The sequence below is a fragment of the Camellia sinensis genome, chromosome 9 (assembly GCF_055761805.1).
Source record: "Camellia sinensis isolate YWXY chromosome 9, ASM5576180v1, whole genome shotgun sequence".
Taxonomy (NCBI): domain Eukaryota; kingdom Viridiplantae; phylum Streptophyta; class Magnoliopsida; order Ericales; family Theaceae; genus Camellia; species Camellia sinensis.
The window spans coordinates 87,453,956-87,461,678 of record NC_138969.1 but is presented as its reverse complement, the minus strand read 5'-3'; positions in this window follow the sequence as shown (position 1 = coordinate 87,461,678).

The following is a 7,723-nucleotide window of genomic DNA, read 5'->3' as shown; positions in this document are numbered from 1 at the left end:
CCTATACCTTCATCTATACCTCATTTTGGTCCTTCTACTTCTACTCCTCTACCCACTTCTTCAAGTCTGGACCCTGCTATCTCTACTCCTGCAGTTTCCATACCCGTTTTTTTTGCTCCTACAGTTTCCATACCTGCTATCTTTGCTCCTGCAGTGTCCATACCTATTACTTCCATTTCTATTGATTTGCCTTTAGTTCCTGCTTCCATTTCTCCTTCTTCTCTGTAGAATTTTCATCCTATGGTTACAAGATCTAAAGCAGCTCAAGCTCACTTTTCTCAGACTACTTTTCAACCACCTCTCACTGATCTGTTTCTAACTGAGCCCTTGACTGTTGAGGAGGCTTTCCATTTGGGTTCAGGCCATGAATGAGAAATTTCAGGCTCTCCACACACAGGGTACTTGGGATTTAGTTGCTTTACCTATCTCTAAATCCTCTGTTGGTTGCAAATGGGTTTTTCGCATTAAGAAAAACTCTGATGGCTCTATTGCTTGTTATAAGGCAAGGTTGGTGGCTAAGGGTTATCTTCAACAAGAGGGCATAGATTACCAAGAGACCTTTAGTCCAGTGGCTAAGCAACCTATAATTCGAATTTTACTTTGTTTGGTTCTTCAGAATAACTGGCCTCTTAAACAATTGGACATATCTAATGCATTCCTTCATGGCCACTTGGAAGAAGAAGTTTACATGGATCAACCTCAAGGATACATTGATTCTTCTTATCCTACACATGTATGCAAATTAAAGAAGGCACTTGATGGTTTGAAACAAGCTCCCCGAGCTTGGTATTCTACATTTTCTTCCTTCTTGCTCTCTCAAGGATTTGTTTTCAATCATGCTGATTCCTCTTTGTTTGTCAGAAAAATAGCTACCTCCATCACTATTCTCCTTATATATGTGGATGATATCTTGTTAACTGGGAGTGATTCTATTGTTCTTCATGATCTTGTTCATCAAATGCATTAAGCATTCTCTATGAAAGAATTAGGAGATATCTCTTATTTCTTGGGTATCTTAGTTCATGCTTTTTCTCAGGGTTATTTTTTATCTCAACAGAAGTATGCCTCTGATCTATTGCTCAAAGCTGGCATGGTTGGCCGCAAGCCATGCTCTACTCCTATGGCTTTCAAGCCTGCTCTTTTTGCTGCAAATGACCATCCTTATTCTCAGCCTTCTTTCTATAGAAGCCTAGTTGGTGCACTTCAATATTTAACCATCACCAAACCTAATGTTACCTTGGCTATTAACCAGGCCTGTCAACATATGTATGCCCCTACAATTGGACACTTCTCTTTCGTTAAAAAGCTTCTTCGATATGTGAAAGGCACCCTTACTCAGGGGTTGCAGTTTAGCTCAGGTCCCTTTGTCCTTCATGCCTATTTTGACTCCAACTGGGTTGGCGATTGTGTGGATAGGAGGTCTACCTCAAGGTTTGGTGTTTATCTTGGGTCTAACCTTATTTCTTGGTCTGCTAAGAAGTAGGCCACTGTCTCTAGATCCTCCAATGAAGCCGAACACAAGTCATTAGCCCATATTGCTGCTGAACTATGTTGGATTCAACAGTTGCTCAAAGATATCTTTGTTCTTTGTTGTGATATTCCAGTCCTTTGGTGAGATAATGTGTCTGCAATGGCTCTTGCTTTCAACCCTGTTTTCCACTCTCGCTCCAAACACATCGAAATTGATTGTCATTTTATTTATGAGCATGTTGTGTCTAAACAACTTGCTCTCTGCTATATTCCTACAGCTAATCAAATAGTCGATATCTTTACCAAGCCCCTTTCTTCAGCTCGGTTTCACTATCTTAAAGACAAGTTATTGGTGTTTCCCTATCCCATCAACTTGAGGGGGACTGATAAGCATACTACTCCTCATACAGTTACAACTACTCCTGCAGTTACAAATACACCTCTAGTTGTTCCAATTAGTTAGCAGCAGTTATGTAGTTAGTTAGTTAGTTTGTTAGATTAGTTAGTTAGTTTGTTATATCTATTGTAATTCTGTGTGTATAAATATCTATAATAGTTGACTGAATGAAATAAGAAAGACGAGTTCATATTCTTGTTAAACATGCTTTAGCAACAATTTATGAGTAGACACTTTTTCCCATACAAAATGATAGTCCACTTCTATGTGCTTGGACCTGCTATGAAAAAACACAATTGGCTGCCAAAGAGAAGGCGACGTGCGGTCACATCAAATGATTGGAAGAATGGGTTGTGGAATTCCAAAATTAACAAGGAGCATTTGAAGCCAAGTTAACTCTGTAGCTGTATAAGCCAAGGAACGATATTTTGCCTCAGTGGAGGATCTACAGATAATAGCTTGCTTCTTGAAGGCCCAAGAAATGAGATTATCACCTAGAACAATACAATAACCAGAGGTTGACCTCCTATTTAAGGGACAACCAGTCCAATTGGAATCTGTGTAAGCATGTAACTAAAATGAACTTGGAGTAAAAATAATTCTATGAGAGAGTGTGCCTTGATATATCTCAATAGCCTTTTGACAATAGCAAAATGACCTAAAGTAGGGGAATGCATGTGTTGGCATGCTTAATTAACAACATAGGATAGTTTAGGCCTTGTAATTGTAAGATATTGGAGAGCACCCACAATGCTTCTATACAAATCAAGAGCAGTACAATGCAGAGAATCAGCTTCAAACATAGAAGGCTTAAAGAAATTAGTGTGACACAAGGCTTACAGTCCAGCATGCCTGTCTTGACAAGGAACTTAATAGTATACTTGTGTTGATTAAGGTAAAACCCAAAGGACGTAGGCTAAACAGAGATGCCTAGAAAATAAGAAACATCCCTTAGTTCCTTCATAGAAAAGGCATAGTGGATGTGAGCCAAGAGAGACTGAAGATAGGCTTCATTAGTACTAGTTAGAAGAATATCATCCACATAGATTAGAACATAAGTGACAAAGGAAGAAGCCTTATGAACAAATAATGATGTGTCACAAACACTTTTGGTTAAACCTTGAAAAAGTTGAAATGAGGAAAAAGTAGAGTAGCGTGCCCTGGGTGCTTGGTTCAAACTATAGAGGGCCGTATGTAGCCTAGATACAAGGTGTGGTTGAGATGGATCAATGAACCCAAGTGGTCATTCCATATAGACCTCTTCTTTGGTGTGACCATTTAAAAAGGCATTGGATATATCTAGATGTTTGATAGGCAAGTGATGATGCAAAGCTAAAAAAAGCAAAATCCTACTTGTAGGTTGTTTAACCACATAGCTAAATGTATCCTGAAAATCAACTGCATGTTGTTGTAAAAACCCCTTAGCCATAAGCCTTGCTTTGTGTCTAGCCACTATGCCATCTGAATTTCTTTTGAGTTTGAAGACCCATTTGCAACCAATGGCTTGCTGAGAGCTTGGAAGAGGCACCAAACACCAAGTGCCCTACTATTGGAGAGCAATATATTCCTTCATCATGGCTTGAAACCAAATGGGAGAAGTGAGAGCACTTTAGTAGAAAGAGGCTCAGTAGAGCCATTTGTAGATGGAAGCGAATCAGCTAAAGAACCAGTAGAAGTAGAAAAACAATGAAATATAGTTTTCGACTTAGTTTGCATGGGATGAGTGTTAAGAGATGAAGGTGGAGGAAGAGATAAAACTACATAAATGGAATCAATAGGCATATGGGGGAATGGGAGAAAAAAATGGTTGAGAAGTAATGGGTTGTGAAATAATGGGTTGAGAGGAAACATACTAAACAATAGGAGATGTTAAAGGAATAGAAACCTAGGAAGAGACAGAATTAGACTATGGAGGAGAAAAAGGAGGCCGCACTAGTGGAGGAGAAAAGTCTAGACTGATAGGAGACAAAAGTAGGTTGCACAAATGGGATAGGTCTAGTCTACACAAATGGAGAAGGTATAGGTGTGATCGATGGAGCAGACATAGGTGGCTTAGATGAAGAACTAGAATGACATGGAAAGGGTTGAACAAGACTAATCCAGAAAAAATTCTACAACTGAAAAATAATAAAAGCAGAAGAGATAGAAGAAAAAGAAGCAAAAGGAAAATGTCTTGTCGAAACTTGACATGCCTAGAAAGCACAGCTTTACCTATGATAGGATTGAAACACCTATAACGATTAACACTAGGGTGATATCCCAAAAACACACAAGCAGTAGATTTAGGTGCTAATTTGTGAGAAGTGTGCGGTTTAAGCAATGGATAACAAAGACATCCAAACACCTTTAAGTGTGCACAATCAGGGGGCTTATGAAACAATTTTTGAAATGGAGAACAATTGTTAAGAAGAACACTTGGGAGCCTATTTATCAAGTATGTGGCAGTAGCCACAACATCAAACCAATAGGTAAGAGGGATGGAGGAGAGTAATGGCTGGTGTCAAAGGACATGAATGTTAATGATTAATACCACAAGCATACATAAAGTGTTGCATGGAATGATTAACAAACTCTCCACCTCTATCAGTCCTTCAAATTTTCTGAGGAAAATCAAATTGTCGTTCAACAAAAGCTTTAAATTCCATAAATTTGGTATAAACCTCACTTTTATAAAATAATAATAATAATAATAATAATAATGATAATAATAATAATAATAATAATAATAATAATAATAATAATAATAATAATAATAATAATAATAATAATAGGATATAACCAAATAAAACTACTAGAATCATCAATGAATAGAACATAGTATTTGTAACTAGAAGAGGCACTGTGAAACTGGGCGCCATACATCATTGTGAACTAAAGCTAATGACTGATTTATAATAGAATTAGAAAGTGTAAAGGGAATCGATCACATTTAGCCATAGCACAATCACTACAAGAAAGAGAAGCTTTATTAGAAGACATTAGTAATGGTGTCTAAGAAAATGAAACTTAAAAGAAGAGGGATGCCCTAGTCTTTTGTGCCATATATCAGAAGATGCAGAGGAAGGAGATGTGTGGCTGTGTAAAGCATGATGAGTAGCATGAGATGGATGAACAGGAAATTGGTAAAGATCATTAGCATGTAAACATTTATGTAGAATGGCTTTGGAATTATTGTCCTGAATGGAGAAAGAAGCGTGATCAAATATGATAAAAACAATTATTATCTTTAGTTAGTTGTTGCACAGAAACAAGATTAGTTTAAACTTGAGGCACGTTCAAGACTTTATTTAAACGAAAACAATGATGAGGAGTAGGAAAAATACCTTGACCAAAATCATGAATTGAGAGAGAAGAATCATTACCAATGGTGAATTGGTCACAACCATGATATGGTTGACAAGAGTTGAGTTGATGTAGATCATTGGTGATGAGGCAACAAAATCAAAAAACAATGGAGTAAAACCTTGAGAAGCATTATCAACAAAGAGTTCCTTCTCAACAAGTATTGGAAGCTAGGTATCATATGGGAGACCTTAGAGTGGACTCAGAGAATTATCTACTGAGGCAAGCCCCGATACAGTCGTCATATTGCCGTTTTCAAGATTGAGGTAATTTTGCTTTTCGCCTACACCTTTGAGACGATGGGCAGAGCGCATGTTCGTAAAAGACACACTTTCTTTCCGGCATTAGTATGAGAACATTCTATCATTGTTAAGTATCAAGGTACAATACACTGTCTGTTGATTGAAGCCTTGATCCACTTTTGGTATAGGAATACCGCATGTTTTCGTTTTGGGAATTTCGAGCTTACACCTACCTTCGAAGAATTCTCCCAACTCTTGGACCTCCCGCATGATCGCAACAAGTTGGTACAGTCGTTTACACTAGGGAGGAAAAACAACCTAAGTTGTATTCTGGTATGCTCCTGCTTAGAACTTACTCTAGGGCTTGAGGGATCGCCTAGCAAATGCTCGTTAAACTTCATGAAGGCCACAAAAGCACTAGATTAATGAGGATTAGAAGTAACAGATTGATGGTGAGAAAATGAGTTGGTGAGGAGTAGAGGAAGGTCGAAACTGAGGATCCAACCGATGCAAATAATCAAAAGTTGAATAATTATTTTTGCCACAAATTTGACAAATAGTACCGAAGCTAGATCTGTCTCTGCTTTGAGATTTGCCTCGAAAGTTAAGAGAGCTACCTTGAGCAAGTCGATTTCCTCGATTATAAACCCTAGATTCATACCTTGAGGAACCTCTACTATGTTGATATGCTTGAAATCCTTTAGACGAATTAGAATCTTTCATTGTTGCATAAGCAACAGTTAAATTAGAAACTCACTTCAATTTCCTCTCTATATGAACAGCCTCTGAGCAAAGATAGAAAAAAGCTCTTCCACAAAAACTTTTTCTGAACAAGTATGAATAGCAATCTTCACAGAATCATATTCACTAGATAAGCCATTTAGTGTGATGAGCACTATATTTTCATCATCAACAAATGAAGAAGCAATACTCAGTTGATCAATAATACTGTTAATACGACTCAAATACACTTTCATAGTGTTGAATTTCTTTGAAATTTAAGTCAATTTTATTCTTAAATTGATGAATATGAGACCTTGAAAGCGATGTGAAACGCTTTTCGAGTGATTGCCATGCCTGAGAACTTGTATAAAGATGCATAATAGAGGTGAAGATTGCAGGTGAAAGCATAGCTGTGATACATCTAAAAAGATGTGCATCCAACATTTTCCATAGAATTGCTTTAGGATCCTAGATTTCTATTTTGGAAGTTGAATCTTGAATCATCTTGTTAGGGCAAACTTGCGAGCCATCGACAATCTTCATCAATTCTGTTGCTCGAAGGATATTATGCATTTGATTCTTGCAAATTAATAAATTTATGCTTTCTAATTTCACTGTGACAATAGAGTTAAGATTAGAGATCAACATCCTTAGATTGAGAGGGATCGTTGGAGTAGAAGATGATGAAGAGGACGCCATTGAAGGATTGCTCATTGGAGCTTCAATCTGCTCTGATACCATGAGAGATTATTGGATCAATTCAAAATGTTTTATTAAAAAGAAATTGAAGGATTACAACCCCTAACCATTCTAACTAATCTAACAACTCAGCTGACTAATCAGTTACAATAGAGATGCTAACCTACTCCACTAGTACATATTATTATCATGCATCTACCATGCCTTCTCTATTTACATTAGTTAGATCACAAATATCAGCCATCTATACTTATCACTTTTTTGTTTAAATATCCAACTATTTGTTCAAATATTATTTATTTGTATATGTGTCACCTATTTATTCACCTATTTATTAATGTCACCTATTTATGCATCTTATCACTATTAATTGTCATCGCCAACCATCACTATTTGTTCAAATATTATTTATCCGTATATGTGTCACCTATTTATTCACATATTTAGTTAATGTCACCTATTTATGCATCTTGTCACTACTACTTGTCGTCACCGACCATAGCTGCTGGTGACTTTTTTGGCGCCAATGATTTTTTAACACATATCCTTATCACAAAAAAATGATTAAACTTTCGACTAAATAACATATGATTCCATACAAATGGACTTTTCATCAATTAACCGTTTATTTCATATATATTTGAGTGTATATAGAAATAAAGATTCAAAGTTCCTTGTAATAAAAGTTGGGCTATGGAAAAGTGCCGAAGAATTTCTTATGTTGTGTTTCCATACCAAATCCACAGTCACTATAATATATAAGAATTTTATAATTTTTTTTTTTTGTCTCTAAAAATAAATTTTATTACAAAAATATTTAGAGACTAATTTCAGAGACAATCATTAAAAG